The sequence below is a fragment of the Aulostomus chinensis genome, chromosome 1 (assembly GCF_037954235.1).
Source record: "Aulostomus chinensis isolate RoL2024-O1b breed Wild chromosome 1, RoL_Achi_v1.0, whole genome shotgun sequence".
Lineage (NCBI taxonomy): Eukaryota > Metazoa > Chordata > Actinopteri > Syngnathiformes > Aulostomidae > Aulostomus > Aulostomus chinensis.
In genome coordinates this window covers 33,225,094-33,238,352 of record NC_141320.1, presented here as the reverse complement: position 1 = coordinate 33,238,352, position 13,259 = coordinate 33,225,094, and the positions used below count along the sequence as shown (strand labels likewise).

The 13,259-nt window shown below is 37.3% G+C and overlaps 1 protein-coding gene across 1 annotated transcript in view; it reads right to left on the bottom strand.

Moving 5' to 3' along the window:
• The window catches only part of LOC147271364 (protein CFDP2-like), a 195,010-nt gene extending 186,113 nt beyond the window's left edge, over positions 1 to 8,897 (bottom strand). Inside the window, exon 1 of the mRNA XM_086205859.1 lies at positions 8,887 to 8,897. The gene's annotated coding sequence lies outside the window, so the exon portion shown is untranslated. The remainder of the gene's footprint in view (positions 1 to 8,886) is intronic.
• Positions 8,898 to 13,259: the final 4,362 nt, after the last annotated feature.

Below are 13,259 nucleotides of genomic sequence, written 5' to 3'. Positions count from 1 at the left end.
ACTCAAGATGATGCTAACAGTCATGGAGTGAACGTTTCGAATAACCTCAAAGTGATGCTGACAGTCATGTAGTAAAAGTTGCTACGAACCTCAAAATATTGCGACAGTGATGTCGGAAGAATTGCTAATGAACTCAACATGATGCTAACAGTAATGTAGTGATAGTTGCTCATCAACTCAGTGATGCTTACAGTAATGTAGTAAGAGTTTCGAACAACCTCAAAGTGATGCTGACAGTCATGTAGTAAGAGTTGCTACGAACCTTAAAATAATGCAACAATAATGTAGTAAGAGTTGCTACGAACCTCAAAATAATGTGACAGTGATGTCAGAAGAATTGCTAATGAACTCAAAATGATGCGACAGTGATTTAGTAAGATTTGCTAATGAACTCAAAATGATGCTAACAGTAATGGAGTGATAGTTGCTAATCAACTCAGTGATGCTTACAGTAATGTAGTAAGAGTTGCTACGAACCTTAAAATAATGCAACAATAATGTAGTAAGAGTTGCTACGGACCTCAAAATAATGTGACAGTGATGTCAGAAGAATTGCTAATGATCTCAAAATGATGCGACAGTGATTTAGTAAGAATTGCTAATGAACTCAAAATGATGCTAACAGTAATGGAGTGATAGTTGCTAATCAACTCAGTGATGCTTACAGTAATGTAGGAAGTGTTTCGAATAACCTCAAAGTGATGCTGAAAGTCATGTAGTAAGAGTTGCTACGGACCTCAATATAATGCGACAGTAATGTAGTAAAAGTCGCTACGAACCTCAAAATATTTCGACAGTGATGTCGGAAGAATTGCTTAAGATCTCAAAATGATGCGACAATGATTTAGTAAGAATTGCTCATGAACTCAAAATGATGCTAACAGTAATGGAGTGAACGTTTCGAATAACCTCAAAGTGATGCTGACAGTCATGTAGTAAAAGTTGCTACGAACCTCAAAATATTGCGACAGTGATGTCGGAAGAATTGCTAATGAACTTAAAATGATACTAACAGTAATGTAGTTGTAGTTGCTAATCAAGTCAGTGATGCTTACAGTAATGTAGTAAGTGTTTCGAACAACCTCAAAGTGATGCTGACAGTCATGTAGTAAGAGTTGCTGCGAACCTTAAAATAATGCGACAGTGATGTTGGAAGAATTTCTAAAAGATCTCAAAATGATGCGACAGTGATGTCAGAAGAATTGGTAATGATCTCAAACTGATGGGACAGTGATGTCGTAAGAATTGCGAATGAACTCAACATGATGCTAACAGTAATGTAGTGATAGTTGCAAAGAAACTCAGTGATGCTTACAGTAATGTAGTAAGAGTTTCGAACAACCTCAAAGTGATGCTGACAGTCATGTAGTAAGAGTTGCTACGAACCTTAAAATAATGCAACAATAATGTAGTAAGAGTTGCTACGAACCTCAAAATAATGTGACAGTGATGTCAGAAGAATTGCTAATGAACTCAAAATGATGCGACAGTGATTTAGTAAGAATTGCAAATGAACTCAAAATGATGCTAACAGTAATGGAGTGATAGTTGCTAATCAACTCAGTGATGCTTACAGTAATGTAGTAAGAGTTGCTACGAACCTTAAAATAATGCAACAATAATGTAGTAAGAGTTGCTACGGACCTCAAAATAATGTGACAGTGATGTCAGAAGAATTGCTAATGATCTCAAAATGATGCGACAGTGATTTAGTAAGAATTGCTAATGAACTCAAAATGATGCTAACAGTAATGGAGTGATAGTTGCTAATCAACTCAGTGATGATTACAGTAATGTAGTAAGTGTTTCGAACAACCTCAAAGTGATGCTGAAAGTCATGTAGTAAGAGTTGCTACGGACCTCAATATAATGCGACAGTAATGTAGTAAAAGTCGCTACGAACCTCAAAATATTTCGACAGTGATGTCGGAAGAATTGCTTAAGATCTCAAAATGATGCGACAGTGATTTAGTAAGAATTGCTCATGAACTCAAAATGATGCTAACAGTAATGTAGTGAACGTTTCGAATAACCTCAAAGTGATGCTGACAGTCATGTAGTAAAAGTTGCTACGAACCTCAAAATATTGCGACAGTGATGTCGGAAGAATTGCTAATGAACTTAAAATGATACTAACAGTAATGTAGTTGTAGTTGCTAATCAAGTCAGTGATGCTTACAGTAATGTAGTAAGTGTTTCGAACAACCTCAAATTGATGCTGACAGTCATGTAGTAAGAGTTGCTGCGAACCTTAAAATAATGCGACAGTGATGTTGGAAGAATTGCTAAAAGATCTCAAAATGATGCGACAGTGATGTCAGAGGTATTGGTAATGATCTCAAAATGATGCTAACAGTAATGGAGTGAACGTTTCCAATAACCTTTAAAGTGATGCTGACAGTCATGTACTAAGAGTTGCTACGAATCTAAAAATATTGCGACAGTGATGTCGGAAGAATTGCTAATGAACTCAAGATGATGCTAACAGTCATGGAGTGAACGTTTCGAATAACCTCAAAGTGATGCTGACAGTCATGTAGTAAAAGTTGCTACGAACCTCAAAATATTGCGACAGTGATGTTGGAAGAATTGCTAATGAACTCAAGATGATGCTAACAGTAATGTAGTGATAGTTGCTCATCAACTCAGTGATGCTTACAGTAATGTAGTAAGAGTTTCGAACAACCTCAAAGTGATGCTGACAGTCATGTAGTAAGAGTTGCTACGAACCTTAAAATAATGCAACAATAATGTAGTAAGAGTTGCTACGAACCTCAAAATAATGTGACAGTGATGTCAGAAGAATTGCTAATGAACTCAAAATGATGCGACAGTGATTTAGTAAGAATTGCTAATGAACTCAAAATGATGCTAACAGTAATGGAGTGATAGTTGCTAATCAACTCAGTGATGCTTACAGTAATGTAGTAAGAGTTGCTACGAAACTTAAAATAATGCAACAATAATGTAGTAAGAGTTGCTACGGACCTCAAAATAATGTGACAGTGATGTCAGAAGAATTGCTAATGATCTCAAAATGATGCGACAGTGATTTAGTAAGAATTGCTAATGAACTCAAAATGATGCTAACAGTAATGGAGTGATAGTTGCTAATCAACTCAGTGATGCTTACAGTAATGTAGGAAGTGTTTCGAATAACCTCAAAGTGATGCTGAAAGTCATGTAGTAAGAGTTGCTACGGACCTCAATATAATGCGACAGTAATGTAGTAAAAGTCGCTACGAACCTCAAAATATTTCGACAGTGATGTCGGAAGAATTGCTTAAGATCTCAAAATGATGCGACAGTGATTTAGTAAGAATTGCTCATGAACTCAAAATGATGCTAACAGTAATGGAGTGAACGTTTCGAATAACCTCAAAGTGATGCTGACAGTCATGTAGTAAAAGTTGCTACGAACCTCAAAATATTGCGACAGTGATGTCGGAAGAATTGCTAATGAACTTAAAATGATACTAACAGTAATGTAGTTGTAGTTGCTAATCAAGTCAGTGATGCTTACAGTAATGTAGTAAGTGTTTCGAACAACCTCAAAGTGATGCTGACAGTCATGTAGTAAGAGTTGCTGCGAACCTTAAAATAATGCGACAGTGATGTTGGAAGAATTGCTAAAAGATCTCAAAATGATGCGACAGTGATGTCAGAGGTATTGGTAATGATCTCAAAATGATGCTAACAGTAATGGAGTGAACGTTTCCAATAACCTCAAAGTGATGCTGACAGTCATGTACTAAGAGTTGCTACGAATCTAAAAATATTGCGACAGTGATGTCGGAAGAATTGCTAATGAACTCAAGATGATGCTAACAGTCATGGAGTGAACGTTTCGAATAACCTCAAAGTGATGCTGACAGTCATGTAGTAAAAGTTGCTACGAACCTCAAAATATTGCGACAGTGATGTCGGAAGAATTGCTAATGAACTCAAGATGATGCTAACAGTAATGTAGTGATAGTTGCTAAGAAACTCAGTGATGCTTACAGTAATGTAGTCAGAGTTTCGAACAACCTCAAAGTGATGCTGACAGTCATTTAGTAAGAGTTGCTAATGAACTCAATTCAATGCTACAGTGATGTCGTGAGAATTGCTCATAAACTCAAAATGATGCTAACAGTAATGTAGTGATAGTTGCTAATAAACTCAAAGTGATGCTGACAGTAATGTAGTAAGAGTTGCTACGAACCTCAAAATAATGCGACAGTAATGTAGTAAAAGTTGCTACGAACCTCAAAATATTGCGACAGTGATGTCGGAAGAATTGCGAATGAACTCAAAATGATGCTAACAGTAATGTAGTGACAGTTGCTAATAAACTCAAAGTGATGCTTACAGTCATGTAGTAAGTGTTGCTACGAACCTCAAAATAATGCGACAGTAATGTAGTAAAAGTTGCTACGAACCTCAAAATATTGCGACAGTGATGTCGGAAGAATTGCTAATGAACTCAAAATGATGCTAACAGTAATGTAGTGATAGTTGCTAATCAAGTCAGTGATGCTGACAGTCATGGAGTAAGTGTTGCTACGAACCTCAAAATAATGCGACAGTGATGTCAGAAGAATTGCTAAAGATCTCAAAATGATGCGACTGTGATTTAGAAAGAATTGCTAATGAACTCAAAATGATGCTAACAGTAATGGAGTGAACGTTTCAAATAACCTCAAAGTGATGCTGACAGTCATGTAGTAAGTGTTGCTACAAACCTCAAAATAATGCGAAAGTAATGTTGTAAAAGTTGCTACGAACCTCAAAATATTGCGACAGTGATGTCGGAAGAATTGCGAATGAACTCAAGATGATGCTAACAGTAATGTAGTGATAGTTCCTAAGAAACTCAGTGATGCGTACAGTAATGTAGAAGGGGTTTCGAACAACCTCAAAGTGATGCTGACAGTCATTTAGTAAGAGTTGCTAATGAACTCAATTCGATGCTACAGTGATGTCGTGAGAATTGCTCATAAACTCAAAATGATGCTAACAGTAATGTAGTGAAAGTTGCTAATAAACTCAAAGTGATGCTGAAAGTAATGTAGTAAGAGTTGCTACGAACCTTAAAATAATGCAACAATAATGTAGTAAGAGTTGCTACGAACCTCAAAATAATGTGACAGTGATGTCAGAAGAATTGCTAATGATCTGAAAATGATGCGACAGTGATGTAGTAAGAATTGCTAATGAACTCAAAATGATGCTCACAGTAATGGAGTGAAAGTTTCGAACAACCTCAAAGTGATGCTGACAGTCATGTAGTAAGAGTTGCTACGAACCTCAAAATAATGCGACAGTGATGTCAGAAGAATTGCTAAAGATCTCAAAATGATGCGACAGTGATGTCAGAAGAATTGGTAATGATCTCAAACTGATGGGACAGTGATGTCGTAAGAATTGCGAATGAACTCAACATGATGCTAACAGTAATGTAGTGATAGTTGCTAAGAAACTCAGTGATGCTTACAGTAATGTAGTAAGAGTTGCTACGAACCTTAAAATAATGCAACAATAATGTAGTAAGAGTTGCTACGAACCTCAAAATAATGTGACAGTGATGTCAGAAGAATTGCTAATGAACTCAAAATGATGCTAACAGTAATGTAGTGATAGTTGCTAATCAACTCAGTGATGCTTACAGTAATGTAGTAAGAGTTGCTACGAACCTTAAAATAATGCAACAATAATGTAGTAAGAGTTGCTACGGACCTCAAAATAATGTGACAGTGATGTCAGAAGAATTGCTAATGATCTCAAAATGATGCGACAGTGATTTAGTAAGATTTGCTAATGAACTCAAAATGATGCTAACAGTAATGGAGTGATAGTTGCTAATCAACTCAGTGATGCTTACAGTAATGTAGTAAGTGTTTCGAATAACCTCAAAGTGATGCTGAAAGTCATGTAGTAAGAGTTGCTACGGACCTCAATATAATGCGACAGTAATGTAGTAAAAGTCGCTACGAACCTCAAAATATTTCGACAGTGATGTCGGAAGAATTGCTTAAGATCTCAAAATGATGCGACAGTGATTTAGTAAGAATTGCTCATGAACTCAAAATGATGCTAACAGTAATGGAGTGAACGTTTCGAATAACCTCAAAGTGATGCTGACAGTCATGTAGTAAAAGTTGCTACGAACCTCAAAATATTGCGACAGTGATGTCGGAAGAATTGCTAATGAACTTAAAATGATACTAACAGTAATGTAGTTGTAGTTGCTAATCAAGTCAGTGATGCTTACAGTAATGTAGTAAGTGTTTCGAACAACCTCAAAGTGATGCTGACAGTCATGTAGTAAGAGTTGCTGCGAACCTTAAAATAATGCGACAGTGATGTTGGAAGAATTGCTAAAAGATCTCAAAATGATGCGACAGTGATGTCAGAGGTATTGGTAATGATCTCAAAATGATGCTAACAGTAATGGAGTGAACGTTTCCAATAACCTCAAAGTGATGCTGACAGTCATGTACTAAGAGTTGCTACGAATCTAAAAATATTGCGACAGTGATGTCGGAAGAATTGCTAATGAACTCAAGATGATGCTAACAGTCATGGAGTGAACGTTTCGAATAACCTCAAAGTGATGCTGACAGTCATGTAGTAAAAGTTGCTATGAACCTCAAAATATTGCGACAGTGATGTCGGAAGAATTGCTAATGAACTCAAGATGATGCTAACAGTAATGTAGTGATAGTTGCTAAGAAACTCAGTGATGCTTACAGTAATGTAGTCAGAGTTTGGAACAACCTCAAAGTGATGCTGACAGTCATTTAGTAAGAGTTGCTAATGAACTCAATTCAATGCTACAGTGATGTCGTGAGAATTGCTCATAAACTCAAAATGATGCTAACAGTAATGTAGTGATAGTTGCTAATAAACTCAAAGTGATGCTGACAGTAATGTAGTAAGAGTTGCTACGAACCTCAAAATAATGCGACAGTAATGTAGTAAAAGTTGCTACGAACCTCAAAATATTGCGACAGTGATGTCGGAAGAATTGCTAATGAACTCAAAATGATGCTAACAGTAATGTAGTGACAGTTGCTAATAAACTCAAAGTGATGCTTACAGTCATGTAGTAAGTGTTGCTACGAACCTCAAAATAATGCGACAGTAATGTAGTAAAAGTTGCTACGAACCTCAAAATATTGCGACAGTGATGTCGGAAGAATTGCTAATGAACTCAAAATGATGCTAACAGTAATGTAGTGATAGTTGCTAATCAAGTCAGTGATGCTGACAGTCATGGAGTAAGTGTTGCTACGAACCTCAATATAATGCGACAGTAATGTAGTAAAAGTCGCTACGAACCTCAAAATAATGCGACAGTGATGTCAGAAGAATTGCTAAAGATCTCAAAATGATGCGACTGTGATTTAGAAAGAATTGCTCATGAACTCAAAATGATGCTAACAGTAATGGAGTGAACGTTTCGAATAACCTCAAAGTGATGCTGACAGTCTTGTACTAAGAGTTGCTCCGAACCTCAAAATAATGTGACAGTGATGTCGGAATAATTGCTAATGATCTCAAAATGATGCGACAGTGAGGTAGCAAGAATTGCTAATGAACTCAAGATGATGCTAACAGTAATGGAGTGAAACTTTCGAATAACCTCAAAGTGATGCTGACAGTCATGTAGTAAGTGTTGCTACGAACCTCAAAATAATGCAACAATAATGTAGTAAGAGTTGCTACGAACCTCAAAATATTGCGACAGTGATGTCGGAAGAATTGCTAATTAACTCAAGATTATGCTAACAGTAATGTAGTGATAGTTGCTAAGAAACTCAGTGATGCTTTCAGTAATGTAGTAAGAGTTTCGAACAACCTCAAAGTGATGCTGACAGTCATTTAGTAAGAATTGCTAATGAACTCAAAATGATGCTAACAGTAATGTACTGATAGTTGCTATTCAACTCAGTGATGCTAACAGTAATGGAGTGAACGTTTCGAATAACCTCAAAGTGATGCTGAAAGTCATGTAGTAAGAGTTGCTACGAACCTCAAAATAATGCGACAGTGATGTCGGAAGAATTGCTAATGATCTCAAAATGATGTGACAGTGATGTAGTAAGAATTGCTAATGAACTCAAAATGATGCTAACAGTAATGGAGTGAAAGTTTTGAAAAACCTCAAAGTGATGCTGACAGTCATGTGGTTTGAGTTGCGAGTAAATTAAAAATGATCCTGACAGTGATGTCGTAAGAATTGCTATTGACCTCAAAACGATGCTAACAGTAACGTAATGATAGTTACTAAGAAACTCAGTGATGCTAACAGTAATGTAGTAAGAGTTTTGAACAGCCTCAAAGTGATGCTGACAGTCATGTAGTAAGAGTTCCTACTAACCTCAAAATAATGCGACAGTGATGTCGTAAGAATTGCGAAAAAACTCAAAATTATGCTAACAGTAATGTAGTGATAGTTGCTAATAAACTCAAAGTGATGCTGACAGTAATGTAGGAAGAGTTGCTACGAACCTTTAAATAATGCAACAATAATGTAGTAAGAGTTGCTACGAACCTAAAAATGATGCTACAGTGATGTAATGAGAGTTGCTAGGAATCTCAAAATGATGCTCCAGTAATGTCGTGAGAGTTGCGACTATCCTCAAAATTATGCTCCAGTGATGTAATGAGAGTTGCTACAAATGTCCAAATGATGCTAGAGTGATGTAATGAGAGTTGCTACAAACCTAAGAAATGATGCTACAGTGATGTAATGAGAGTTGCTACAAATGTCCAAATGATGCTAGAGTGATGTAATGAGAGTTGCTACAAACCTAAGAAATGATGCTACAGTGATGTGGTGAGAGTTGATAGTAATTTCAAAAATCACGCTGAAGTGATGTAATGAGAGTTGCTACTTACCTCAGAAATGATGCTACAGTGATGTGGTGAGAGTTGCTACGAATCTCAAAATGATGCTACAGTAATGTCGTGAGAGTTGCGACTATCCTCAAAATGATGCGACAATGATGTAGTGAGAGTTGCTACGATCCTCAAAATGATTCTACAGTGATGTTATGACAGTTGCTCCTAACCTAAGAAATGATGCTGACAGTGTTGTGGTGACAGTTGACAGTAATTTCAAAATCATGCTAAAGCGATGTCATGAGAGTTGCTTCTAACCAAACAAATGATGCTACAGTGATGTGGTGAGAGTTGCTACGAACCTCAAACTGATACTTCCAGTAATGTAGTGAGAGTTGCTACAAACCTCAAAATGATGCTGTAGTGATGTCATGGGAGTTGCTACTAACCTAAGAAATGATGCTACAGTTATATAATGAGAGTTGCTACAAATGTCAAAATGATGCAACAGTGATGTAGTGAGAGTTGATAGTAATTTCAAAATCACGCTAAAGTGATGTCGTGAGAGTTGCTACGATCCTCAAAATGATGCTCCAGCGATGTGGTGAGAGTTGGTAGTAATTTCAAAATCACGCTAAAGTGATGTCTTGAGAGTTGCTACGATCCTCAAAATGATGCTAAAGTGATGTAATGAGAGTTGCTACTTACCTAAGAAATGATAATACAGTGATGTGGTGAGAGTTGCTACGAACCTCAAAATGATGCTAAAGTGATGTAATGAGAGTTGCTCCGAATCTCAAAATGATTCTAGAGTGATGTATTGAGAGTTGCTACTTACCTAAGAAATGATGCTGCAGTGATGTGGTGAGAGTTGCCACGAATCTTAAAATGATGCTACAGTAATGTCGTGAGAGTTGCGACTATCCTCAAAATGATGCGACAGTGATGTAGTGAGAGTTGCTACGATCCTCAAAATGATGCTACAGTGATGTTATGACAGTTGCTACTAACCTAAGAAATTATACTGACAGTGTTGTGGTGAGAGTTGATAGTAATTTCAAAATCATGCTAAAGTGATGTCATGAGAGTTTCTTCTAACCGAAGAAATGATGCTACAGTGATGTAGGCAGAGTTGGTACGATGCTCAAACTGATGCTTCCAGTAATGTAGTGAGAGTTGCTACAAACCTCAAAATGATGCTACAGTGATGTGGTGAGAGTTGCTACTAACCTAAGAAATGATGCGACAGTGATGTAATGAGAGTTGCGACAAACCTAAGAAGTGATGCTACAGTGATGTAATGAGAGTTGATACTTACCTAAGAAATGATTCTACAGTGATGTGGTGAGAGTTGCTACGAACCTCAAAATGATGGTACAGTGATGTAATGACAGTTGCTAGGAATCTCAAAATGATGCTCCAGTAATGTCGTGAGAGTTGCGACTATCCTCAAAATGATGCAACAGTGATGTAATGAGAGTTGCTACAAATGTCCAAATGATGCTTAAGTGATGTAATGAGAGTGGCTACAAACCTAAGAAATGATGTTACAGTGATGTAATGAGAGTTGCTACAAATGACCAAATGATGCTAGAGTGATGTAATGAGATTTGCGACCAACCTAAGAAATTATGCTACAGACATGTGCTGAGAGTTGATAGTAATTTCAAAATCATGCTAAAGTGATGTAATGAGAGTTGCTACTTACCTGAGAAATGATGCGACAGTGATGTGGTGAGAGTTGCTACGAACCTCAAAATGATGCTACAGTGATGTAATGAGAGTTCCTACGAATCTCAAAATGATGCTACAGTGATGTGGTGAGAGTTGCGACTATCCTCAAAATGATGCAACAGTGATGTAGTGAGAGTTGCTGCGATCCTCAAAATGATGCGACAGTGATGTGGTGAGAGGTGCTACGATCCTCAAAATGAGGTGGCAATGATGTTGTGAGAGTTGACACAAATCTCAAAATGATGCTGACAGTGATGTAATGAGAGTTGCGACAAACCTAAGAAGTGATGCTACAGTGATGTGGTGAGAGTTGATACTAATTTCAAAATAATGCTAAAGCGGTGTAATGAGAGTTGATACTTACCTAAGAAATGATTCTACAGTGATGTGGTGAGAGTTGCTACGGTCCTCAAAATGAGGTGGCAATGATGTAGTGAGAGTTGACACAAATCTCAAAATGATGCTGGTAGTGATGTAGTGAGAGTTGATACTAATCTCAAAATGATGCTAAAGTGATGTAATGAGAGTTGCTACAAATCTAAGAAGAGATGCTACAGTGATGTGGTGAGAGTTGATAGTAATTTCAAAATAACGCTAAAGCGGTGTAATGAGAGTTGCTACTTCCCTAAGAAATGATGCTACAGTGATGTAATGAGAGTTGCTACTAATCTCAAAATGATGCTAGAGTGATGTAATGAGATTTGCTACAAACCTAAGAAATGATGCTACAGTGATGTGGTGAGAGTTGATAGTAATTTCAAAATCATGCTAAAGTGATGTAATGAGAGTTGCTACTTACCTAAGAAATGATGCTACAGTCATGTCATGGGAGTTGCTACTGACCTAAGAAATGATGCTACAGTGATGAATTGAGAGTTGCTTCAAATGTCAAAATGATGCGACTGATGTAGTGAGAGTTGCTACGATCCTCAAAATGATGCTACATTCATGTGGTGAGAGTTGATAGTAATTTCAAAATCATGCTAAAGTGATGTAATGAAAGTTGCTACATACCTAAGAAATGATGCTACAGTGATGTGGTGAGAGTTGCTACGAACCTCAAAATGATTCAACAGTGATGTAATGAGAGTTGCTACTAACCGAAGAAATGATGCTACAGTGATGTAGTGAGAGTTGCTACGAATCTCAAAATGATGCTACAGTAATGACGTGAGAGTTGCTACTATCCTAAAAATGATGCGACAGTGATGTGATAATTACGATGAAGCTCATAATGAAATTACAGTGATGTAGTGAGAGTTGCTACTAACCTCAAAATGATGTTGAAAGTGATGTAGTGAGAGTGGCTAAAAACCTCAAAAACGATGCTATAGTGATGTCTTAAGAATTGCTACTAACCAAAGAAATGATGCTCCAGTGATGTGGTGAGAGTTGTTAATTACCTGAAAATGATGCGACAGTGATGTAATGAGAGCTGCTACGATCCTCAAAATGAGGTGGCAGTGATGTAGTGAGAGTTGATAGTAATTTAAAAATCACGCTAAAGTGATGTAATGAGAGTTGCTACTTACCTAAGAAATGATGCTACAGTGATGTGGTGAGAGTTGCTACGAACCTCAAAATGATGCTGACAGTGATGTAATGAGAGTTGCTACGATCCTCAAAATGATGCTACAGTGATGTGGTGAGAGTTGCTACTATCCTCAAAATGAGGTGACAGTGATGTAGTGAGAGTTGCTACGAATCTCAAAATGATGCTACAGTAATGTCATGGGAGTTGCTACGATCCTCAAAATGATACTACAGTGATGTAATGAGAGTTGCTACGAATCTCAAAACGATGCTACAGTGATGTGGTGAGAGTTGCGACTATCCTCAAAATGATGCGACAGTGATATAGTGAGAGTTGCTACGATCCTCAAAATGATGCTACAGTGATGTTATGACAGTTGCTACTAACCTAAGAAATTATACTGACAGTGTTGTGGTGAGAGTTGATAGTAATTTCAAAATCATGCTAAAGTGATGTCATGAGAGTTTCTTCTAACCGAAGAAATGATGCTACAGTGATGTAGGCAGAGTTGGTACGATGCTCAAACTGATGCTTCCAGTAATGTAGTGAGAGTTGCTACAAACCTCAAAATGATGCTACAGTGATGTCATGGGAGATGCTACGAACCTAAGAAATGATGCAACAGTGATGTAGTGAGAGTTGCTACAAACCTCAAAATGATGCTACAGTGATGTGATGAGAGTTGCTACTAACCTAAGAAATGATGCGACAGTGATGTAATGAGAGTTGCAACAAACCTGAGAAATGATGCGACAGTGATGTGGTGAGAGTTGATACTAATTTCAAAATAATGCTACAGTGATGTAATGAGAGTTGCTACTTACCTAAGAAATGATGCTACAGTGATGTGGTGAGAGTTGCTACGAACCTCAAAATGATGCTACAGTGATATAATGAGAGTTCCTACGAATCTCAAAATGATGCTGCAGTAATGTCGCGAGAGTTGCGACTATCCTCAAAATGATGCGACAGTGATGTAGTGAGAGTTGCTACGATCCTCAAAATGATGCGACAGTGATGTGGTGAGAGTTGCTACGATCCTCAAAATGAGGTGGCAATGATGTAGTGAGAGTTGACACAAATCTCAAAATGATGCTGATAGTGATGTAATGAGAGTTGCTACTAACCGAAGAAATGATGCTACAGTGATGTAGTGAGAGTT